The sequence below is a fragment of the Mesoplodon mirus genome (genome assembly GCF_964341445.2).
Source record: "Mesoplodon mirus genome assembly, chromosome: 14".
Lineage (NCBI taxonomy): Eukaryota > Metazoa > Chordata > Mammalia > Artiodactyla > Ziphiidae > Mesoplodon > Mesoplodon mirus.
Window position 1 is genome coordinate 13,216,749 of NC_138990.1, and position 25,530 is coordinate 13,242,278.

The 25,530-nt window shown below is 50.3% G+C and overlaps 1 long non-coding RNA gene across 1 annotated transcript; it reads left to right on the plus strand.

Moving 5' to 3' along the window:
- The first annotated feature begins 23,896 nt into the window (after window positions 1-23,896).
- On the plus strand, window positions 23,897-25,039 carry LOC309815748. Its single transcript, XR_014295932.1, has 3 exons — window positions 23,897-24,061; window positions 24,310-24,533; window positions 24,959-25,039. It is a non-coding gene; the product is annotated as an uncharacterized lncRNA (long non-coding RNA).
- The last annotated feature ends 491 nt before the right edge of the window (window positions 25,040-25,530 follow it).

A 25,530-nucleotide genomic window follows, 5' to 3' on the forward strand; every position in this document is an offset into this window, starting at 1 on the left:
GTGGGCACTTCACATGCCTGCTCAAGAATCTTCCCAGGCTCAGGGCATGTGTCAATTTGAAAAAATAACATAGATGACCTTCATTGTTTGCCCCGAAAGAAGCAGCTTCATGGTTTGTTTTCTAGCGAGGAAGAAAGAGAGAAGTTTGGTTCTCTAGAATCTGACCAGGCTCTATGGGATGATGCATCTCAGTACTTACATCTGCTGTGTTCCTGTCCCTCTGACTTTCACAAACTCGTCTTATTCCTTTGAGCTACAGATGCTCGTGGCGCTTATGCCTCGGGATCCTTTGTGTTTTTTACGGCCAGTTTCTAAAGATCATGCTGGCCTTTCTTTAGTGGCCCAGGAACTCACAGGGTTAATCCTTGGGCACCTGGATGACCTGCTCCATCTTCACCTGTGATCACCTGGGGTGCACCCCTCCTCTCTGGGGGCCCCTCTTCTGTGGGGGGATGGAATGCATCCCCTCTGGGGTGGAACGTCTTATGTCTGTCTGCTTTTCCTGGGACACATCGGTGGCCAGCCTGTGGATCCCAGTCTGGCTTTCTGAAGGTGTGCCCTGACATAGACCACCTTTTTCTAGCAAGGACGGGACACCAGGGATTCCCTCCCAGCTTCTCGTTCCATGTAACCACAGCTTTGTGCCGGAACAGAGGTGCAGACAGCAAGTTTGTTAAAGAAGGTCAGGGACAGAGTCTATAGACTGATATTTTGGAGAACGGAGGTGGGGGCCTTTAAAAAGTATTGAGTTGTAATTTGTGTAAAAGAAAATCAACCCATTTTAAGAGCACCCTTAATGAACGTTGGTAATTATACGTAGTTGTATAACTACCACCACAATCGAGATACAGAACCCTCCTTCGCCCCAAGAGGTCCCCTTTAACTTCTTTGGAGTCATCCCCACCTTGGCCCCGGCAACCAGTGACCTGTTTTTTATCACTATGGTTTTGCCTTTTCTAGAATTTCAGATAAATGGAATTGAACAGTGTGTAGTCTTTGCATCTGGCTTCTTTCACTCAGCGGAATCTATTTGAAGCTTGTCATCTCGGGTATCAGTGGTTGCTCCTCTTTTTGGCTGAGTGCCTTTGCATCGTATGGATGCACCACCATTTGACTTTACTCAATGGACATTCAGGTGTTTCTGGTTTTGGGTGATGAGGAATAAAGCTGTTGTGACCATTCATGTACAGGTCTTTGTGTGGACTTCTGTTTTCATTTATCTTCGGTCTACTGGGTCGTGGGGTAGATGTATATTCAACTTTGTAAGATACTGCCTAACTGTTTTTCAAGGTGACTGTAGCAATTTGTTTCCCAAATGGGTACTTTTAGTCTGGTCTTCCTGACATCCACGGGTCTCTATCTGTACAATGATTTTCGAGAAGTTTATTGGATCCCACATGTAATTAAGGTATGTGGCTTTTAGGCAAAAGATGATTACATATCTCTGGATGGGATGACCCCAGTGTTGAACTCTGAGCACTGTGCAAAGGTCTGTGTCGTCCTCCCGAGGAAACCAAACACATCCCGCCACAGTCCGTGTGAGAGTCAGGTCTTCTGAGTGTCCTTCCAGCCCTCAAGTGTCAGCTTTGCGTGTGTACCTCAAATGCGGGTTTCAAGTTCACTCTGTGTTGAGATCATGCCTGAGGGCGAGAGGGAAAAATATCTCTGGCTGTCAAATGGGGTGGGAAGTGATTAACCATGGAGATTCTGAGCCTCGCGGAACTCTTTTGTTCCCTGACCTTTATCTCACCTGCGGCAGGGGCAGGCCGGGTCAAGTTTAAATCCAAGATGACAAGTGTCTGAGGCTAAGCAAGGTTTCTGCTGAGTGCTTGCTTGGGGTCAATGGCTCTGTGTCTCCCACCTGGTGAAAACTGACTCCCAGTGAAAAAAATGAGCTCTGGGGCTGAACCACTTGGCTCGGCTTTGGGCTAGAACTCCCTACATGGTTTTCAGAGCTCTTTGGGTATGTAAGAGGGCCTCCTGGTTTGTTCAGCACCCGAGTCACTGCTGTACGTTGGAAGCCCCTTGCTCACGGCGCCCCTGGATCTTCCAAAGTGCAAAATGGTTGCTTCTCTTGAAGTTTGGCCAGTTTTTCTTTTAAGACCTAAACAAAAATTTATGGGACTTCCCTGGCAGTCCAGTGGTTAAGACTCTGCGCCTGCACTGCAGGGGACGTGGTTTCCATCCCTGGTCGGGGAACTAAGACCCCGCATGAGGCGCGGGGCGGCCAAGCATAAATAAATAAACTTATTGGCTCAAGTAACTGAAAAGTTGAAGGGAGATTTGACCCAACCTGATCCAGGCATTTGAGTGGATATTTCCTCCTCTTCTTTGCCAGCTCTGTGCTAGCTTTTTTTTTTTTTTTTTTGATCTTAGAAATGTTTTATTATTTTCATTATTGTAATAAAATATACATAAGTCAAATTTGCCATTTTAAGTGCACAGTTCAGTGACATTAAGTACACTCACATTGAAAGCATCACTTCCTTCTTCCCAAACTGAGATCCTACCCACTAAACAATAACTTGTGTATTTCGTGGCAGGCACGTACCATGTCCGTGGTCCCGTTGTGTCTCGAATCAGGTGATTTGCGGCACTTAGACAGTGTCACTTATTCATCACTAGGTAAACTTTGGCCTCTGAAAAGAAGGCTTTTTCACATTGTCCTAAATTCTCAGGATGCTTCCTCGCTTTTTCACCATTTTTGAGACTGTGGTAGCCGTAGAGCCCCTAGTTTATTTATGGCTCAGTAGTGGGAATCCAAGCATCTTCTGCAGACACACGTGGAGGTTAAGGCCCAGGGTCAAGTTTAGGTGGGGTTCACTCCATCTAAAGCCTTGTTTGGGGGCAGGGGGAGTATCTCTATTTTTCCATTGAGAACAGTGACCAGACACCAGGAAATGTCATGCCATGAACCTCTGGATTATAGCTCATTTTTGAAAAGGTATGTGGGTCCTGTCCCACTGTTGGAAGGTCCTGGTAGGCACACCCATCGGTCCCATGGCCGGTGGCAGGCCCTCACTGGCACACAGTCCTCCAGCCTCTAGGTGCCAAGTCTTTCCTGGGGTCAGCTTCTCTCGTCACCTCCGCTGGTCTCAAGGTCCCTGCCTGCTCTGGTGTGTGCTTTGATGTGCCCCTGTTTCCCTTAAAACCTGGCTTTCAGAATCTCTCTGAAAGAGAACAGCATACAATATTACCTAATTTGTCTTTAATCCAGTAGTCCTAGGATAATCCCGGAGAGGAAACTGGTCGCCTGTACACACCCAGGCTTACTCTATAAAGACCATGTTGGGAAACGACAGTATTTTTCTGTTTTAAAATCAGTAGGTTTGGAGGGAGCTGGGAAACTGCGGGGTTTAGTTACAAAATGACTGTAATTGTGGGAGAAGTATTTTCTTTCCATTTTGAAACGCATTAAACAAGATATACAGTTTAGAAATAATTTACAGTTGGAGGAAGCCTCTTTCATCCGAGGCGGGCGGCGGGGGGACACTTCTCCCGGTTGGAAGGGTGGTCGAGAGGGTGATGGAGGGGGCCCCAGGGGAACCTCATCTTGTTCTCGCCCAACTTCGACGCAGCCAGGCGAAGTGGAAAGTCATAGCGTGGGAAGAGAAAGCCCCAGTTTTTTTATCTCCCGAGGAGCAGGAGGATGCTGGGCTGAGCACAGGTTATCAGGTGGGCGCTACAGGGGGCCACCAAGGGGCATGGGTCACCGAGGGCGCCATGACGGGTGGTCCTTCCGTTTGCCCGCACGGCTCTCATCGGCGTTATGAACGAATGTCTACTGAACGCCACGTGGCGCTGAGCACCAGGGAAGCAGGACACAGAGATGCAGGCCTCACCCTCGCTAGGAGAGAGGGAGAGCCCCTGTCACAGGATGATATACGACTGGTGCCTGGTCAGTGGTCAAGGTCACAGGTCTAGGCCTGGCCAGGGGAGGGGATATCATGGGGGGCTCCCTGGGGCAGGGGTTACAGCAGCTCTTATGGGACGGTCGGGGCTTGGACAGGATTGGATGGTTTAGTAGGAATGAGTCAAGCAGAACAGAGGGGCTGCCTCTCCTAGAGAGGCAAACGGCGTGAACCAGGCACTGGTGTGGGTGGGGCGTGGTGTGTGTGTGTTTGGGGTGTGCGGGAGGGCTGGGACTGGCCCTGATTGAGGCTACCCGGGGGAGGAGGGACGTGGGCTTGCAGGGACTGGAGGATGACCAGACTCTGTGAGCCAAGCGTTTGGACAACGGGGTGTCTTGGATGGTTCCGGAAGGTGAATATTGAAGCCTTGTTTTAGACAAACTTGCTAGAGGCGCCCAGGCTGATTCGAAGGGCTTTCTCCACTTTCTCTGCTCCCCTCTAAGTGAGCAGCGGAGCCTGCCTTTAGATTCCTTCTCAATGCTGTCGGCTTCCATCTGTCCGCCAGCAAACATCTGTGTTCCGTCAACGATCTGAGTATCAGACACATACACAGTTGAGTCTTGAAGGACAAGGGGATTGGGGGTGCCTCATGTAACTTTACAGTCTGGCCCTCAGTCTTCTTGGATTCAGCCAGTTGTGTAGGACTGTAGCATGTATTTATTGAAAAAAATCTGTGTATGAGCGAACCTGTGCAGTTCAAACCCTTGTTGTTCAAGGGTCAACTGTACTACAAAATGTGGTGTGTGTCTGTGTGCGCGTGCGCCTGCCTGCATGCAAGTACCTGAAATACCAGCTACATGCTCTCCGCTGTCCTGTGTAAGCCTCTAGTCCAGAGTCTCCCCTGAACTCAAGACACATATAGCCTGCTTCACATCTCCACCTGGACCTCTCAGTCATCGTGAACTTGACACACCCCTTAACGAGCTCCCTCCCTGCTCCCTCCCCAGCCTGTTCTTCCTCCAGCCCCCACTCCCAGCACTCCATTCTCCCAGCTACTCAGGGTGAAAACTCCGAGTCATCTCTGACACTTTTTTCTTTCACACCTGACACCTGATCCATCAGTGATCCTGTTGGCTCCCCCTGTGAAATATATCCGGAATCCATCCACTTCTCCCCACCTGGCACTCAAAGCCACCCTCACGCCCCATCTGGACCACTGCAAGTGATGGCCAGCTGGACTCCCTGCTTCTCCCCACTGCAGGCTGTCCTCAGCATCCTCTAAAAACAAGTCAGGTCATTTCACTCCTCTGCTCAATACCATCAAATGGTTGCCCTTTCCCCTCAGCATAATATTCCAGGTGCTTACAAAGCTCTCCATGGTCTGGTCTGTGGTATCTCTGTAGCTTCACCTGTGACCCAGATCACTCTGCTCACTTTCTCCTCCTTTACCAGACAGCTCGACATCCCTTAATCAGCGCGCACACACCCGCCCCAGGGCCTTTGCACCAGCTGTTTTCTCTACCTGGAACACTTGCCTTCTGATGTCTGCATGGCTGGCTCTTTCATCCCCTTCAGGTCTCTTACCACAGAGTGGGAGGAACTCTCTATAAGACAATAGCTCTGTCTCCATCATTCTTCTTTTTTTTTTAATAACCGAGAAATAAGCTTCATATCATGGGGTCTTTATTAAAATACCAAAACACAGGAGAACTTTTAATGAAACATTTCTATTCCAGGGACTTGCCCAAGTATTTAAAATAAACTTCTAGTCCTCCTGAGTTTACAGAAAGGTTTCATCTGCTTTTGCAGTAATGAGGATAAGAAACCAGCTGTTATCTAAGAAGCTTTGTGAGCATTTGCCATAAAAGAACCCTCTGTCATTCTTCTATTCCTTAACTAACCCTGCCTGTTTCTGTTTTACTTATCACCACTTGACATTATTCTTGTGAATTGTTTGTCTCCCTGCCCTTAAGGAAATATGTGAGAGCAAAGAACTTTGTCTGTCTTATTTTCTGATGATCACCAGAACTTTGAACAGTTCTGGCATTTGGAAGCTGCTCAGTAAGTGTTTGCTGGATGAATTAATTTCTTAGAGGTATTGGGGGGTCTGGACTGGGAAGACATTGTGTACTATTGTGGTAATCTCCACATGGTATGGTAAAGGCATAGACTCGAGGGGGGTGCCTCAGGGGTGTAAAGGAAGGCATAAATGGAGAAAGGGTATTTATTTATTCATTTTTCTTTTCCGTTATGGTTTATCCCAGGATACTGAATAGAGTTCCCTGTGCTATACAGTCAGACCCTGTTGTTTATCCATCCTGTATATAACAGTTTGCATCTGCTAACGCCAAACTCCCAATCCGTCCCTCCCCGACCCACTTACCTCCTTGGCAACTGCAAGTCTGTTCTCTGTATCTGAGTCTGTTTCTGTTTTGTAGATAAGTTCATTTGTGTCCTAGTTTAGATTCCACATATAAGTGATATCGTGTGGTATTTGTCTTTCTCTTTCTGACTTACTTCACTTAGTGTGATAATCTCTAGGTCCATCCCTATTGCTGCAAATGGCATTATTTCATTCTTCTTTATGGCTTAGTAATATTCCATTGTATATATGTATATATACCACATCTTCTTCATCCATTCCTCTGTCAATGGACACTTAGGTTGCTTCCATGTCTTGGCTATTGTAAATAGTGCTGCTATGAACATTCGGGTGCATGTATCTTTTCGAATTACAGTTTTGTTTGGATATATGCCCAGGAGTAGGATTGAAGGGTCATATGGTAGCTCTATTTTTAGTTTTTTGAGGAAAAAAACTAAAACTTACAATAAAACAACGATGTTACAGTTTTATTGTACCATAGAATATGAACCAGTTTTGTATGTAATTTAGTGCAATGAACTGAATGAACTGAGTTTGTGTCCCCCGCGAATTCATGTTGAAATCCTAACCCCCAAGATGAGAGTATTAGGATGTGAGGCCTTTAGGGGGTGATTAGGTCATGAAGATGGAGATTTGTGCTCTTATAAAAGAGGCCCAGAGAGCTCCCTCACCCCGTCTGCCATGTGAGACAAAGTGAGAAGACAGCTTTCCATGAATCAGGATGGGGTCCTCACCAGACACTGAATCCTGGTGTCATTTGAATCGCTGATGTCATCATTTTGGACTTCCCAGCTTCCAGAACTGGAAGAAATAAATTTTTGTTGTTTATAACCTACTTAATCTATGGTATTTTGTTATAGCAGCTGAACAGACTAAGACACTTAACTTATCTCAGCATTTTCTTTCCAGCTGACTATGCATCTATGCTCTTCAAATGCTCTGAGAAGCAGTTTTCCCATCCTGTTGATTCCCTCATTAATGGGTTGAATAAATGTGCTTAGTATATATCTGAGGGTATGAGAGCCACGTTTCTAATATTTTGAAAATGATGCTTTGATAGAGGAGATAAAAAGTGCTAGTTATATAAACCCAAAGCTACAAAATGTCAATGTTGCACAATATGTATAAAAGACATAAACCACTTTCCCCCCCTATTTCTATGTTTGAGCATATATTTCTCATGGAGGACTGTTCAAAACGTGGGGAGAGAACATTACTGTCAATTCAAGACCAGCCTTTTTCCTCTGCTCACTCACTTCCTGCTTTCTTTTAATAAATTGTCTTTAAAAACATGAAGAATGTACCCTCCTACACTGTTGGTGGGAATGTAAACTGGAGCAACTGCTCTGGAGAACAGTATGGAGGCTGCTTAAAAAACTAAAAATAGAACTACCATGTGATTCAGCACTCCCACTCCTGGGCGTATATCCAGACAAAACTCTAATTTGAAAAGATACATGGACCCCAATATTCATGGAAGCACTGCTTACAACAGCCAAGACATGGAAGCAACCTAAGCGTCCACTGACAGAGGAATGGATAAAGAAGACGTGGTACATATATACAATGGAATATTATTCAGCCATAAAAAAGAATGAAATAATGCCATTTGCAGCAACATGGATGGACCTAGAGATGGTCATACTAAGTGAGGTAAGTCAGAAAGAGAAAGACAAATATCATATGGTATCACTCTTAGGTGGAATCTAATTTTTTAAAAATGATATACATGAACATATTTATAAAACAGAAACAGACTCACAAACATAGAAAACAAATGTATGGTTACCAAAGGCGAAAGGAGGGAGGAGGGATAAATTAGGACATTGGGACTGACCTATGCACACTATTATATATAAAATAGATAATCAACAAGGACATACTCTATAGCACAGGAGACTATATGCAATATCTTGTAATAACCTATAATGGAAAAAGATCTGAAAAAGAATATATATATAACTGAATCACTTTGCTGTACACCTGCAACTAACACAACATTGTAAATCAACTATATGTCAGTAGAAAACCAAACAACAACAAAAAACATGAAGAACGTGACCCAGCTATGAGTCCTGGCCGGGCCCTGCCAAGGCCGTAACTGAGATGGGGGTGCGCTCTGCCAGGACACCTCCTCCACCACCTTCTGGGGTCCCAAACCAGATCTTGCAGTTTGCTTGTGGGGCAGGGGCGCCGGGCTGGGAGTGAGGAGGTGTGAGTCCTTCCATCTTCCATCAGTTAGGAGATGGAAGGTCTTAGCAGAGCTGCCGTGTGCAGCCATGCAGAGGTCAAGGCTACCCACTATTCTACACGTCCCTCTTCTCTGGGGTGGGTGCCCCCTGGAGGCGCCCCCATTCTGCTCCAGCTCTAGCTTTGTCTGCAGTTCACACCAAGGTTGCACATAACTTCTTCTTATCACTGTGGGCCTTCGTTTCCCCCTAAGGGCCAAAAGGGAAAGCTTACCTCCTTTATCTACCTCCTGGAGATGTGGGGACAAACGAGAGAAAGAAAACTTACGTGGAAAAAACTGAAAAATGTTACCCAAAAGTTGGAAAGAAGGATAAAGGATGACTCCGTGTCCTTGCAACGTCCCACCAGGAAAACCTGCTCTGTAAGTATCATTACTCCAGAGGGGAGACATCCATGGGGGCTTCAGCTGTGGGATCCTCATCACCGAGACCATCCTTTTATCTTTAGATGGGTGGCAGCAAGAGGATAGGGGCTATAGTGATCTAGAATGGGTCTCCTGGTGCATTTCCTCGGGCCCAAAGTTGAAACAGCGTTCCGTTTTACGAACCTCTGAAAGTGGTTCTTCTTTGTCTAAAACCATTTACGGAACATTAAAAAAAAAATCATCTGTAAGGAAAATAAAACTGAGGGGACCTGGCTATACTCTCGGTCCTTGAGCTTAAGTTTCTGAGGCTGTCCAGGTGGTGGGGGCTCTGGTAGAAGTTGGTTCTCCCAGGGGCGTTCGTTTGAGGAATGGATCCACTTTCCTGGCGGGAAAGGGCTGCAGCCCAGAGCGGACAGGGCTGGACCGGGCGCGGGGCGGGGGCGGGGGCGGGGTTACTCCGTGAGTCCATGACAGACTCTGGCCTGAGAGCCGTCCGTCCTAAGGTTCAGGAGAATCATGGAACGTGCTGTTTTGTGCAGACACCTTCTCCTTCTCAGTGTTGCAACTTTTAAAGGTATTTGTGTCCTGGGTCTCATTTAAAATGCTCCTTTTTACAAGGTGCTTTTGTTAGGAGCAAAATCCATGGATGGTGTGTTTCTAACCTGCTGTGTTGTTTACCTCATGGAAAAATGGGCTTGTTTTGCATTATTGACTCGCTTGGTGGAAAATATTACCTTGGTGGGGATGGAGATGGGGTTACCATTTAAAAAAATTTTTTTTTTTTTTTTTTTTTTTTTTTTTTTGCGGTACACGGGCCTCTCACTGTTGTGGCCTCTCCCGTTGCGGAGCACAGGCTCCGGACACGCAGGCTCAGCGGCCATGGCTCAGCGGCCCAGCCGCTCCGTGGCATGTGGGATCTTCCCGGGCCGGGGCACGAACCCGTGTCCCCTGCATCGGCAGGCGGACTCTCAACCACTGCGCCACCAGGGAAGCCCTAAAACATGTTTTTTTTAATTAAAAAAATTTTTTTGGCCATGCCACACACCATGTAGGATCTTAGTTCCCCAACCAGGGAGCGAACCTGCACCCCCTGCCTTGGAAGGATGGAGTCTTAACCACTGGACCGCCAGGGAAGTTCCGGGGCTACCATTTTTGAAATAACTACTTAGGTTCACCTGTGCAGGTAGAATGCAGCATCTCCTATTAACTACAAATGGATTTTGAAAATTTACACAGAATGTGATAAATGCAATGGGAATGACTTCTCTCCCCTTCCCCATTTCTTCCTGGGACCTATATATGTATGTATCTACCCTCCCACACCCCAACACACACAAGAGGACATTTTTGAAATACGACACGATACTACAAAGAGGCTCTTTTAGCATAAAAGCACAGAGGAACCCTGCTCTGGTGAGTTTAATTTTGCAGTCTGATTGTCTTGTGGTTACTCTACCCTGAAGCTAGACCACAGTGAGCGCCTCCGTCTCCCCACCCGACCACACCAAAGGAGGGGAAGGGGCCTTGGGGAACAAAAGAAGAGCTCCCCCCCAGCGCCCACGAGAGGGTGACCACAGGAGCCTGGCTTGGGGTGGGCAATGACTGCTTCCAACGCCCCCATCCCTGGGGGTGCTGTAAGGGTTGGAACGTATGGCCTGATGTGAAGTAAAGGATGGTCCTGAGCATCCATCTGGACTCTGCGTGTGCTTGAATAGCTACCAGCAAAGTAAACCGTTGGAGATGGACTATTACCCCCTCCCGGCCAATTGGTGGCAGCGTGCTTGGTGACATGGCTGGCCAGTCAGACATATTTCCACCAAATAGCCCTGCAAAGAGGGAATGTTGCTTTGACCTCGCTGTAGCACGCTTCTCTCCCTCCCTGCCCGTCACCACCTATCCATCCCGCTAGTAATCTTCTAAGTTAAATTTTAAAAGTGAGTCCCCTGAGGCCGTGTTTTGGAAACTGTGGATTCAGTGAAAAAGGCAGCTCCCTGGGTTTTGATCGTCTTTCTCTCTTGTTTTTCGGAAGGAATGAAATAATTCATTATAGGCTGAGAACTGGCTGGCGATATAGGTTCTGTGGTGGGAGGGTCTGGCTTGGATGTCAGGCTGGCGTGGGCTGGGATGCCAGCTGTGCCTGGGGCCCTCAGTTGCTTCCTATGGTAGTTGGAAGCCATCCTTTTGTGTCTGCTCCCCAAGTAAAGCACCAAGCCCTGGGTCTGGCTCCTGGGGAGGGAGTTCTAGTGACCTGTTGCTGGGCAACGCGATACACTAGTCACGCTAAGACAGTACAGCAGGCCTCGGAGGAAGACCTGGGTGGAGCCTTGATGGAGAGAAGAATGTTCTCAACCTTGGCTCCCGCAGGGAGGAGCACAGAGCTCCCCAAGGCCTCAATCAGGAAGACCGTGGGGCGGGACACCCTGGGGCCCCGGGCTCTCTGGAAGCTCCGCCTCCTTGGTCCAAATTGGTTACCTACCCAGACTGAGCAGGGGCTCGTGGCGGCAGATGACTCAGGGGGAACAGCTTGGGGTAGAGGTGCACAACCACTGCCAGGAATAAAAGAGGGCATGGGAGGGAAACACAGGCCCTGATGCCTTGGAGTGGGTTTTGAAATTGGTGGGTGAATTACTTGTTTGTCTTCTGAGGTGTGTCAGCTGACTCAAGTGGTCTTACAAAGCCAGCCCTGCCTTTTTCACTTCAACGGGCTCTTGGATTTTGTGGATGACCAGATCACAGTCTTCTAGGAGAATACTTCTGAGGTGGACTCAGTAAAAGCCTCGAGTAGTGTTCGGGGCTGGTGAGATGCGAAGGGTGAGGACTTGCCCTCTGGAAGCGCCCTGACCGCAGAAGTGCGCCCTGACTGCCCATCCTGGTGTCTCCGTGGCATCTTTGAGGCCAAGACCCCTGGGGGAATGTTTGAGCTCTAACTGGAAGCATCTGCCTTTAACTCAGCCCTGAAGGGACTTAGAATATAATTTTTTTCCCCCAGAAATTTCAGATATTCTTGAAAACATGGCATCATGTACTATATATAATATGTACATGCCTTGCCATATGAGCTATCTCAGAAAACACAAAACCAGTCCTACACTAAAGACTTCCGTTGACTCTGACACGATGAAAGCACATCTTCTGAAAACCTCAAGCTTTCTCTATAGCCTTCCAGTCCTAATAACTGTAATTCCTTATTCTTGTCATCACTATTTTCTAATTTCCTTCATCATCATGGGCTTTATCATCAGCAATTTTTCTTAATCAAGCTTCAAGTTTACAAAACTTTCCTTTACACTTTAGCGGAGCCATTTGGAAGACATTGTCCACAACGCGAGGAAAAGAATCTAGATCAATACAAACTCAAAGAATGTTAGAGGAGTCTTACGATGCTTTTGATTTTCTTCCCCATTTTTTTCTGATGCTTTTTCATGATAAGCTTCCTTTGTTTTCATCAGTGCTTTGCCTTATTCTCACATACTTTGATTTTTTTTTAAAAATCAAGCTACCAGATTGATAGGACTGTCCTGAATGCAGAGGTTCTCTTGAAGCAGTTTCATCACTTGCTATTGATATACTTATCACAACCAAGTTCTTCTATCAGAGGACTGGTAACTTCAGATGCAGTCAGAGCTGTAGTAAATGTTAAAATATCAAAATCCATCCTCTGAGGGTTCTGCTGACATTTGGCATCAAATGCTGCTTCCCTCGCTCTGCAGGCCTCCGCAAATTGCCTGCAGCGTCCTCCAGGCTCCTGGATTCTGCCTGGAGCAATCGGGTAATTAATTCCTAAGACGCTAAGTGGGTGACGGAGGTTGAAGGTTCTGCAATGCGGCCAGGCCTGGGCGGTTCAGGGACCTGGGCCTGGGTGTGTCCTCAGCGCCCTCTGCCTCTGCCATCAGGCCTCCCCTGGCATCCTCAGGGTGCCTTGTGCAGGCTCTCGCCTGCTTCTGCCTCCTGGTACTTGTTGGATATTGCTGCTGCAGGCAGCTGGGCTCTCGGGGTCAGCTTGTCCCCTCCCAGAATCACTGGAATAAGAGGACAGCACGACTGTGGGTGTGCACACGCCCTAGCGCATCTCTGTAGACTTCTGTAACGTTTGCATGAGTGAGGACTTATCTATTACTTGAATATTTAATAAGTACATAAAAAGAAAACAATTGTATAAGAATAAAGGGAGAGAGAGTATGTAGCAGGCCCAGCAGAGGGTCGAGTTGCCCTTGGTGAGTCCCCTTCCAGAGCGGGCCTTGTGCGTCTGGGAAGGCCGCTCTACCTTAACTCAGTGCTAGAAACACCGGGCTCCAGGCTGCTGAAAATCTGATGCTCATTAAAAAAAGTTTTTTTTTAAAAATTTTTTGGTCACACCGCATGGCGTATGGGATTTTAGTTCCCTGACCAGGGATCGAACCCACACCCGCTGCATTGGAAGCACAGAGTCTTAACCACTGGACCGCCAGGGAAGTCCCTGATGCTCATTTTTTTGCTGTGGCTGGTGCTGCCCTGAATCTCTCAGAGCCTGACTGCGGAGCTGGAGGAGGGTTATTCCTTAAGGCATCTCTGCCTCTCCTCCCGGACTCACCCACCTAACCAGTGGCCTCTCTGGGAACCCAAGGAAAGTGCTGGACCAGCTCCCATTGGAGAGGCAGTGCGTCTGCACAGCCGGCCTGACATCTTGGACCCATGGGTCTGGGTTAAGAGCTTGTGTCTCAGAGAAGTGCCTGCTCCTTGAGCAGTGAGATCTGCCCTCTGCCCTCCTTCACCCAGGCGTGTGGAGCCGGGAACCCCCAGCAAGAGAAAGCAGGCTGCTGATGCTCAGGGTGAAGGTGGGACGGTCCTGGGTCACCAAAGGTGGCTGGAGCTGCAGGATGGCTGCTGCTGGCAGGGCTCCAGGCAACTGCAGAGTCACAGGGCGCCAAGAGCACAGGTGGGGGCCCTGAATGCCCAGCCGAGCAGGCTGAGGGACGCAAGGCATTTCCTGCACACGCTAGTCGCTTCTGCTAAACCTTCCAACCTGCCGACGGCAACTCGTCAGCTTGCAGAGGGCACATTACGATTGGGTCCAGACTCTGGGAGACAGTGTCTGCCCATCCTCGCCTCCCTTTCTCCCTCTCCTCCGTTCTCTCTCTCCAGCCTAAGTTGCTGTTGCATCACAGGAGTTGTAGACACCCTTGGCTTTGTACTTAACAAAGTCTTGAGGGGCTCTGTTGATGTCTTGCCGCTGGTGATTGGAGCGACAGGACCTTCTGGTGAGCTGCCACTCCAGCTTGGACTTGGCTCTGTGTTGGTCCTGGGCATCTGGCTGGTTCCCGTGTTGACTTGACTAGGATGAGGCAGTCTGCTGGCACATTTCAGGGCGATGGGGTGGCCAACAGCCTAGGATTTGGAGTCAGCCTGGCCTGTGCTCGAATTCTAGCTCTGCCATTTACCTGCCGGGTGACCACGGGCACTCAGGCTCTTTGTCGGTAAAAGGGGGGAATAGTAGAAGCCACAGTACGACATCACTGAGCACGGAAGGAGATCACTGTTGCAGAGCTTAGCTCAGTGCCAGACACACAAGCACCCGGAGTCATCAGCTGTGATGAGGGTTTAGCGCGTTCAGGGGCGGGGTGGGTGTATTTCGGACTCACTCCTCTGGGGCAAAATTCCCTCTCAGTTTGCCGCCTTCCCTCCCACCCCTAGACATGGATTTTTCCTTGAAAACTTTGAAGGGTGTTTTTTTTTTTACTGTTAGGGAATTGAGTCCGATGCACCAACAAACTTCTTTATTAAACCCAGCAAAGACAGAGGTCATGGTGGCTGCTCAGTCATTCTGGGGTCACTTCCCTGCCTCCGCAGGGGCGGGTGTGCAGGGGACCTGGAGTTAGAAGAGCCCTCTGGGGACTTCCCTGGCAGTCCAGTGGTTAGGACTCTGTGCTTCCACTGCAGGGGGCCCGGGTTCGATCCCTGCTTGGGGAACTAAGATCCCTCGTGGTGTGGCAGAAGAGTCCTCAGGCCGCTCAGGCCACGAGGAGAGGTTCACTTGACCTTGTCAAGCCAGGCAGGAGGCAGGAGGACTGTGTTAGGACCCGTGTGACCTGAGCCGGCTGCCATCTCACTTGGTGGGGGTCGGGGGAGGCTTCCCTTTCCCTGGAAAGTTCTTTTCAAGTCTTAAGAGTGGAATGGTTCCCCTGTGTTGACTCACCTGTGGTTTTCATTCCCAAAACCTCCTCTGTGGTGTTTCGGTTCGTGGTGGTGGGGGGGTGTCGGGGAGCCGTGTGGGCTCCGCTTCTCCCACGGCTGAGCTGGGCCCGCCTTGCCCTTCACCTGACCTTGCAGGGTAACATTCTGGTGTGTGGTGTGCTGTTTCCTAGTGGCCGAGAAAAGAAATGGAGAGTGATGTGCTCTTTTTTGCATCATTTCGAGCATTTTTAGTTCAATAAAAACAACCACAGCAGAACCAACCTTCTGCGGAACACACCTTCTAGAAACACCTCGTGCTCCCCTGAACTCATCGTACCCAGATCCCATCTCTGCTGTCACTCAGCTCTGGGACGGGCCTTCCCTGCCCCGTGAATCCTCCCCAAGCCACTGGCCACAGGGCTTCCTCCCCGACTGGTCAGGGCAGGTGTTTTACATCTTTTTTTTTTTTTTTTTTGCGTTATGCGGGCCTCTCACTGTTGTGGCCTCTCCCGTGGCGGAGCACAGGCTCCAGACGCGCAGGCTCAGCGGCCATGGCTCACGGGCCCAGCCGCTCCGCGGCATGTGGGATCTTCCCGGACCGGGGCACGAACCCGTGTCCCCTGAATCGGCTGGCGGACTCTCAACCACTGCGCCACCAGGGAGGCCCTCAGTTGTGTTTTAAACAGTGCCTGGCACGTGGCAAATGTTTGGTGAGAATGATACCGACTACCTATTAACGTGTAAGCCGTGGACATATGGGGAGCGGAGGCTCTGGCAGCTCTCACTCATGCAAACCCAGAGAGCAAGGTTTCTACTGAGGAAGGGCACTTAATCCAATCCCAGAGAGGCCGGAGAGCATCCTCTGCAAGGGTCCACATAGGGAATACATTTGTACCACACACACTGGGACACAGGGGGGATGAGACTGTCTGTGGCTGAAGGAGACCAGCTGGGCGGCCTCCTCCAGGCATCCTAGTCTCAGCCTTTGCGGCCCCCACTGGGGAGGCCTGGGGGTGGGCACATTGGGTGGGTAGCTCTGGTGGCATAGGCCGCACCCCAGCACCTTGGGCGGTGAGCTCTTTCAGGCCCTGACTTTCCTCTTCTCTTATTTTTGCATCCTTGACTTTGGTCCAGCAACCCCACCGAGCCTTTCCTCTCTCCTCCTGTGCTCTTCATCTTAGTGGCTGGTGATCCTGAGTCCGAGGGCCACCGTGAAAGCAACAGGGAGCTCAGCAGTTTATTTCTGTCCAACAAGGAAAGATCATGATTCCTTTTGTTTTCTGGTCCAGATACAAGAAAGGAGAGATGGGGAGAGGCCAGGCTATATGGTACTTTAATTATACCCAGACAAGGTTTTTTAAAAAAGCTCACACCATCCAGCCTTCCTGTGAGCCTGCTAAACAAATCACTCTCTTTCGGGGCTCGCCCTTGGTCCTGGACACGATGAGGGGGTGTCTCTTTGCTCTGTTCCTACTGTGAGCCATCGAGGGTGAGTGACGGAGGGCTTCCTGAGGAGGGAGTGAGCCGGGATTCCATCTGGTTTTAAAAGCCCACCGTTTTGGTTAGAGGCTCTTGTTCTATTGGCTCCTAATGGATGGAACCATCACATACATCCATGCTTAAGTGAGCTGCAGTGTCATTCCAAGCAATACATGATCAATGTGTATATTTAGCAGTGGGACATATGGTTTAAGGTTCTACAAAATTCGTCTTCATAGTATTGCTTCTGGGGTGATAGGGAGGGAGGTTGCATGAAGGGAAGATGGTGGAATTCAACATAAGCAGGTTACCTGAGTGGAGCGGGAGACCAGGGCCAGATACACCTGAGGGAGTAAACAACGGAAGGGGCAGCTTCTGAATCCACGGTGAACTGGTCCAATGGCCTCAGCCAAGTCCTTCAACCTCCTGAGCTTCTCCTTCTTCTTTTAAATGAGGAACAGTGAATGGTGTTCCAGATGCTTGTAGGTGTCTCTCCTTGGTCAACTGCATCTGGAAAACAATGACTTTTCCACCTTTTCTCTTTTTTTTTTTTTTAAGAAGATGTTGGGGATAGGAGTTTATTAATTAATTTATTTATTTTGACTGTGTTGCGTCTTCGTTTCTGTGCGAGGGCTTTCTCTAGTTGCGGTGACCGGGGGCCACTCTTCATCACGGTGCGCGGGACTCTCACTATCGCGGCCTCTCTTGTTGCGGAGCACAGGCTCCAGACGCGCAAGCTCAGTAGTTGTGGCGCATGGGCCCAGCCGCTCCACGGCATGTGGGATCCCCCCAGACCAGGGCTCGAACCCGTGTCCCCTGCATTGGCAGGCAGATTCTCAACCACTGTGCCACCAGGGAAGCCCCATCTTTTCTCTTAAGAAACGTGTTAGCATATTACAGGCTGTGCAAATACCTGCAGGAAGAGGACTACTCAGGGTGTTCAGTGAGCATTTCCCTCGACTTTTGACCACAAAACCCTCTTTGTGTGGTGATGGTGGTGATGAGGAGAAATATTGGGACATGCTGGTCCAGGGGTCCTTCCTGCTCTCAAACTCGATGTGAAAATCGTTGCCTGCACAGTGCACATTAGTGGTACGGCCGAGCGTGCCTCTGCTCACATCTGCTTTAGGAAGGAAAGCCTTGAGTAGCGTCTTGTAGCTCAGCGCCCCTACCAGCCTCCCGGAGCGTGGCATCCGGAGACGCTCCAGTCCCGAACCCAGCACCTGAAGTCCTTCCAGGTCCCTGGTGAGGGCCTAGTATCACCTCCTCCGTCCCCGAGCCTTGCACGCCCAGCGATCCTTGGGCCTCTCCCTCTGCTCCCCACACCCCAGGGTCCTCCCTGCCCAGCTCCCCAGAGCTGTCCTTGCAGGCCCCGCCCTCCCCTGCCCTCCCCCGGAGCTGTCATTGGCTGACCCCAGTCTCTCCCTGCCCTCCGCCCCGCCCCCTGCTCCGCCCCCAGCCCTCCTCTGAGCGCCCGTCCTTCCTTCTTCTCCATCCCGCTTCCTCAGCTTGAAGCAGAAACTCTTACCTGAAATCATTAACGACGACATCTTTAGGCTTATTATTACTTTGCCTTAAAAAAAGTTTTTTCAAAAAAAAAATCAATATAACTTGCATTTACATAGGATTTTCACCATTTTATCAGAGGGACCAAGCCTTCACCATGATCTCATGTAATTGTCTCAAATCCTCAAGTTAGGAAGGACAGTGATCAGAGATGCAGCCCACAGAGCAGAAGGGCTCTAGGGCGTAAGTCACCTTGTCCTGGCGGCGGCAGAAGTCCCGAGGGCCCTTCCTTCAGGCCCCCTGCACCTCGGTGGCCTGGCCGACTCCGTAGACCTGAGCGCCGGGCCGGCTGGAAGGCTACCCCTTCCCGTGGGCTCCCCTGTATATTGGGGGCCGATTCCCAGGCTGGCCACACGGAGCCACGTCCTCTGTTCCAGAGGCTGGGGAGTGCGGATGTGAAACATCCTTCCGGGGGGTGCTTGGCCACCTCATGGGGAGCACCGGTGTTGTCAGGGTGTTTGGAGCGCGCAGCATTGTGAAGCCAAGTTCTCTGGCCTATATTGGAGAAGGAATTTTTATTATCTCAACATGTGCAGGGGGAGTGGAGGAAGCCAGGTGGGGGATGCCCAGGGGCATGTGGGTGATTACGCAGGGTCACGTGCAGCCACATCAGAGACTGGCCTTCAGTGCTGCTTCCGTCCTAACCAGGGAACTCGCACTGGCCGGTCCTGCTGGCTGCCTCCGGGGGCGGGGGGGGGCCCATCCGCCTGGCCTCCTCTCTGTTGCAGCCGGTACAGCCTTGGAAAGCACCCCTCCCCGCCCACCGCACAGCGCTCCAGGTGGAACTGCCCCTTGGTCAGAGCTGTCGTGGGACAGGGAAGCTGTGGCCATGGTCACGCTCCACGCTGGGGTCCACGAGTGTCTTCAGCACCTTCATGTATCCTGTGGCTTATACCTGACACCCTTCTTAAAAAAAAAAAAAAAAGCCCCCGACGTAAACAATTATAAACATACTGAAAGACACAGAAAACACTGGATGCTTTAAGTCAGACGTACTGAGACACTTTGTTGTGAATTTCAAGCGTTGCTGCCCACCCTTTGCTGCCCGGCCTGAGCCCCGTCTGCTTCCTTCTTGGGAACAGGGACAAGAGGCCAGCACCACAGGTCAAGCCCATCTCTGCAGGGCCAAGGCAGACCAGGGCAGTATTTAACTGAAGTGCCATGTAGAAAATTTTCCTTTTATTCCAAACTTGCACTGTTAATGATGGAAAATTCTTTTCTTGTCATTTTTGGTGGAAATTTCAATAGCTTTTTAATTTTTATTTTATTTTATTTTATTTATTTATTTATTTTGGCTGTGTTGGGTCTTCGTTTCTGTGCGAGGGCTTTCTCTGGTTGTGGCGAGAGGGGACCACTCTTCATCGCGGTACGCGGGCCTCTCACTGTCGCAGCCTCTCTTGTTGCGGAGCACGGGCTCCAGACGCGCAGGCTCAGTAGTTGTGGTTCACGGGCATAGTTGCTCCGTGGCATGTGGGATCTTCCGGGGCCAGGGCTTGAACCCGTGTCCCCTGCATCGGCAGGCGGACTCTCAACCACTGCGCCACCAGGGAAGCCCTCAATAGCTTTTTTAAATTCGAAAGACAACATATAGAAAATAATGAAGGGACACAGGAGAAAATAGAAATGATCTCCAATCTCACCATGCAGAGATAGCCACTCTTGACATTTTGTTATATTTCTTTCCAGTTATATGTTTATACACATGTATGTATGATTTATTGTCATTTCGGTATTCATTGTATATATAATTGTGTGTAACTATAGCTTTCCACTTAACATTAGAGCATAACCAAGTTTCCACATTGTTAAATAGCCTTGAAAAACGCCATCTTGGACTTGCTGCTGTTTTTCCATCTTATGGATGTGTCGTAATTTATTTAACCATTCCCATATTATGGGACAAATACACCAGGGCCAACTTTTTACAACTATGTATAAAAGTTCGGTGAACATCTTTGCAAATCAATCCAAGTTTGTAAAGAGACATCAAGATTTGACGGGTTACTTAAAGAGCCCTAGGCCAAAAAGGAGGAAGAAAATGCATGAATACTAAAAATTGACCTTGTGTCCCAACCCGTGGAAACAACAACAGTTAAGAATACGATGCTGGGGAAGGAGCTCTTTTCTAGAACATGCCACACACTTTCCTGGCTTCTTTGTCTTCACCAAAAGCTTTATTATTTTCACCTGTAGGGCAACCAGGTTTTAAAGATTTTGGATATCCAGGTAAAAGTCATAAAAGTCACCCAAGTTGTGACAAGCAGTCATGGCCAGTGGGCATGCAGACCCCCGGACAGCAGCTCTTGTTGCTCCTGACTTTTCCTTGTTTCTGGTCACCAGCCAGCTTGTCCTAGGAACTCTGGGGCCAGGCTGGATGCTCCCCTCTGAGGAGTGTCAAAGTTGTCATTTTACACATCATTCTAAGTCTGTAGACTCCAAAGGAGGCAGTCTTGAGGGTGTCTAGAGAAGGGGTCTTGGCCCTCTGAAGTGATTTCTGTCTGTCCTTGAGGTTCAGAGGGCTTTTTTTCCTGCTAACGGCTGGGTTCGGAGCCTCAGGGGTGACATAGATTCTGAGCGCTGCGGAAGCGGGACATTATGACTCTCAAGTTCAAGGTTGTTTCTTTTCAGTACCCATAAAAAAGATTTGTAGAAATGTCCTAGCTAAAACGATGAGGCGTGCAGCCAGCCGTACACCAGCCAGCGCTCGTGATGCTGATGTGAGGTGCCGGAGGGCGCCCGGAGAGGCTGTCCAAAGATGCCCCCCTGGACTACCCCAGCCCACCTTCTCCCCGAGATGCCCGGTGCTGAGGACCACTCTGTGGCAGAAGGTCAAGCATTAGACCCTCCAGATTCTTTTTCTCTAGGGCACTGGCCTCTGCCAGGTGCAGCTGGAAGGTGAGAAACTGTGCGTGTGTGACTGCAGAGCAGCGGGCTGCAGTGTCTGATGTTCACGGGTGGACCTGGGCCTCCAGCCGCCCACCCGGCCCTGCACACCTTACATAACCTCACTCTGCCTCAGCTTCTTCATCCGTAAAATGGGCCAAACCTCCCACCTCTTAAGCTGGGTGTGATTCTATGTTGAAATATAGGAAATGTAGTGAAAAAGCTTGGAAGGTCCTGGCTGAACGTCCCCTTTCTTGTGCCTCATCCCACAGAACAGTCAACGCAGGAGCAGAGGTAACAAGCTAGGACCAGCCGGGCATGGGGGAGGGTCAAATGGCTGGGGCGGGGGGCGGTTCCCAGTTCCCGGAGAGACGTCTGGGGGAGATATGTTTCCCTGAGCAGAGTCACATTTCCTCGTGCCCTGGGCTGATGCTCCCATGACAGGCGTGAGCGGGGCAGCCCCTGCAGGTGCGGGTTTGGACACCCAGCCCCTCCTCACCCCGGGGCCCCCAGGCAGCCCGTTCATATTCCTGCCCTTTGTGTCTTCTCTGAGTTTCAGCTGCTGCCTTGTCCGTGAGGTCCTGAACACCGTGCTTATGGGTCAGCTTTCAGGGAGTGGAGGTGGTCCCCAGGGCCTGGGCAGGCTGGGGAATTGCAGGGGACCCAGACAGATGCAGGCACAGCAGGGCAGGAGGTTGGGGGGTCTAGGGGCCCAAGGCTGTGGGCCGAGGGCAGGTGGAGGTGGGGCTCTCCCCTCCTCTGTCCCTGCTGTGACCTCCAGGCTCTTGCCAACCCCGAGAGGGAGACTCTGATGGGTCGGATGGTCCCAGTCCCCCGCCTCCTCCCCGGGGAAGCGCTGGGGAACAGGCAACCTCACAGCCCACCGAGCTTACCGTCCAGCCCGAGGAAGGCAGCCTTGGGCTTGGGGCCCAGGCCCAGTTCCCTCCAGGTGCGACCACGTGCCCTGAGCTGCGTGACACAGAGCACGACAACTTCCACACTGGCCATCTCTTCCCGGAGGGCTCTGGGGCCTGGCTGGCCCGCTGCTTTCACGGGCAGCTGGGCTCGTGGCACATACATAGCCCAGCTAGCCAGGAAAGGGCCTTGACTTGTGCCTGGCATGTGCCAGACCCTCTGCTTGTGGGAGCTCCGAGTCCCAGACTGAGTTAGAGCTTCCTGACCCGGGTTTCCAGAATGGGGTGCATGTTGTGCTGACTTATTTTTTTAAAGACCAAAAAAAAAAAAAAAGAAAAGCAAAAATCTTTCTCAGGGTATAAGTCAATCTTCACAGCTATTCCTGGTGCGTAGGAGAGTAAGCTTTCTTAACGTTTTCTTGAAGTTTCTTAAAGGAAATCTCTCACCAGTTCTCTCGGGTGTGGCACTTAGCTGCTGGGAACAGACACGGTTTATCTTGCAGAGAAACTGTTTTGCAAGAGGTTTCCCACAATTATGGTCTGAGGGAGGGTCCTTGCTAGCTTTTCTTAGTCACTTGGGCTTAAGGGAAAGGTGGGTGTTTTTTTTTTTTTGGCTGTTCTTTTTTTCTTTTTCTTTTTTTTTTTTTTTTTAATCTGAAAGCAAGAGCGATCTGGGAGCAGGCCACATGGGTAATTACCCTGAGTTAGGGAGACAAAAGGACCGCTGATCGGCATTTCTGTGCCCCTGCAGGTGGGTGATGGCTTTGGGTGGAATGTCACAAACTACTCAGACTAGGGGGTGAGTCAGAAATCCTTGGGTCACTTGTGGTTTTCTTCATGGTTTTGGTGTGACTATTAACTTGTTTTTACTTAACAAGAAAAACAGGTGTTTGGGTGTCTGTTTGAAATACTGCTGCCCTGCTCTTAGCGGCTTACTGTAGTCCCATGGCTATGCCAGGTTGGTTGGCACCAAATAGATATGTGAGAACCAGGGCCAGCGTCCCTGGGCACCAACACTGAACCTTAAACCCCAGATCCTGTGATGTTCGTGAAGAGGGGAGCTTGGAGCAACCAATCATTCTGAGGCAGGAGATAGATGGGCCTCAGGCTGAACTGCTGGAGTTTCTCCCCTGTGGACAGATTCTCCAAAATAGCAGGAGCAAGAGAGGAGCTGAGCCCTGCCCAGATGAGAGATAAAAGACCACATGTTCCTCATTCTTGAGATCAAGGAGACCTTCCCGACTACACATGCGCAGAAAGGCTCCTTGAAGGTCAAAAAGGGAGGGGCCGCCACCCCATAGTAGGTGAGGTCAACCTACCCATAGGCCTCTTCACTAGAATCCATCTTGGCTAAGAGATGTGCCTGCACACAGGGGAGGACCCTGAGATAAACCAAATACGGACTCAGAACCAGGCAACGCAAGATAATTGGCCAAAGGAAACCGGAAGAAATGCCCCATAATAGTGATTCAAACTGCCACGGAGGCGAGACTCTCTCTCTGAGCCCGCCCGTGTGTCTATCCACACATACCCTTTTTCCTCCTAATAAACACTTTGCTTGTTTCACTACTTTCTGTCTCTCTGTGGAAATTCATTTCTACACAGCTGACGGGCCAGGGCCTTGTCACTGGCCACTGGTCCCTGGTGGTCTAGAGGCTAGGATTCAGTGCTTTCACTGCCGTGGCCTGACCTCAATCTCTGGTGGGAGCCAGGAGCTAAAGGTGGCCCCAATTGTCCTTTTACCCCAGCCTCATGCCCCTGTCTTATAGCTGTGTCTGTGACCCTTAGACGTGGAGTTCTGCAGGGTTGGGGTTTTAATCTGCAGCTTGGAGCAGGGGGGTTTGGCTGCCAAATTGTCACATCCCAGTGTGTACCTTCCCACAAAGCCAGGCCCCAAGGTTTGGGGACCCCTGGAAATCATGGACTTTTCTGTCGATGGCTGGGAGCTCCAAAGATTTGCTGTCTCACCACGTCCCTGCAGCTGGCAGGAAGAATCAAGGCAGCTGGTGAGTCAGAGACTTGGGGTGTTAGACATGAACGTCATTTCCGAGGGAGATGGCCGGTGCAGCATCGTGCCTGCTGCTGTCGGGGACGTGCCGGTGGTGCAGCGGGAGAAACAGCTGCGGCCAGTCGCCTTTGTGCTCTTTCCTGCTGTGTCCCCAGTCCTTGAACATGCCTGGTGTGGAGCAGTTGGATGACTCCATTCTCTTCTCTTGGGGAGGTAAGAGGTGGTACAGGGTGGGACGCTAAGTGCATCACCAGTCACTGTCAAGGCCACCTTTGACCTTCTCTTCCCATATGTCATTACTGGGGGGACATGGGGTGGTGTAAGCAGGAGGGCTCAGCAGGTAGGGGTTCCTGGGCCCTCTTCCTGCCCTTGCCGGGGGTGGAATTCCTGTGGGAAGCGGAGAGGGAGCTGGGAAATGGTGGGGGGAATCTGGCTTGTGGATAAAGTGATGTTCTCTCCAGCTCCTCCTTGCCAGAAGGTAGAACTCCATCAGGATGAAGCCCAGGACCAGCCGGAGGCAGCAAATGAGAGATTCCTTCCATCTCTGAAATTCCCACACTCAGGGAACAACTGTCACCACAAAGCCTGTGGTCAAGAGGCCCGGGGGGTGGCTCATCCCCCCAGCCAAGGAAGCCAGAACGAGCTACTGTGCAAAAGGCTTTTGGAAAGATCTGAGATTTCCCAGGTGCCGGGAACCCCATAGACTTGAAGCTGTGTATGAGGCTGGTGGGTGAGACATCTGCCCCGCCGGCCACACTGATTTAGTGTAGAGATGGCTCTGCTAGCCTTCTGGCCACCCAGGGGCATTTGTTATGCCAGTGGGGACCATGAAAACCCTGAAACCCAAAGTTGCAGTGTCAGAGGCGGACAAGGGTCTTAAAATGCACAGGAGCTACTCTTAAGTTTTTCCTTGATTTGATCAGCATTGATGTAGCATCAGTAATACAAAGGGAACTGTACCAGATTCCAAAGGATGTAGCTGTTGCTGGTAACAGATGAGATGAAATGTCCAGACAGTACTTGCTGTCACACTCCCCGGAACCCAAATGTGTTCTTAGGGAAATGAGGAGGAAGCAGTCCTTACAAACTGCCAGTGTTTTAAAAATCCAGGACTTCCTTGGTGGCGCAGTGGTTAAGAATCCGCCGGCCAGTGCAGGGGACACGGGTTTGAGCCCTGGTCTGGGAACATCCCACATGCCGTGGAGCAACTAGGCCCATGAGCCACAACTACTGAGCCTGTGCTCTAGAGTCCTCGAGCCACAACTACTGAGCCCGCGTGCCACAACTACTGAAGCCCACGCACCTAGAGCCCACGCTCTGCAACAAGAGAAGCCACCGCAATGAGAAGCCCACTCACTGCAACAAAGAGAAGCCCTCGCTCGCTGCAACTAGAGAAGCCTGCGTGCAGCAACGAAGACCCAGTGCAGCCAAAAATAAATAAATAAATTTATTAAAAAACCCAGATCCAATCATGGTTTTTGTTTTTCCATCTGGCAGCAGCTCTGGGAACACAATTACTGCAAGCTACTCTCTTGCCGCTTACCTGCCCAGCCTGATCTTCCCATCTAAGACCAGGCTTGAACACAAAGTGTGGAGGGTTGGTGCCCAGAGGAGGGGCTGGGAGGAGGGGAGCCCCCGCAAAGCAGCCTGGTGCCCCCTCCTCCTCTGTCTTACTGGTTTCC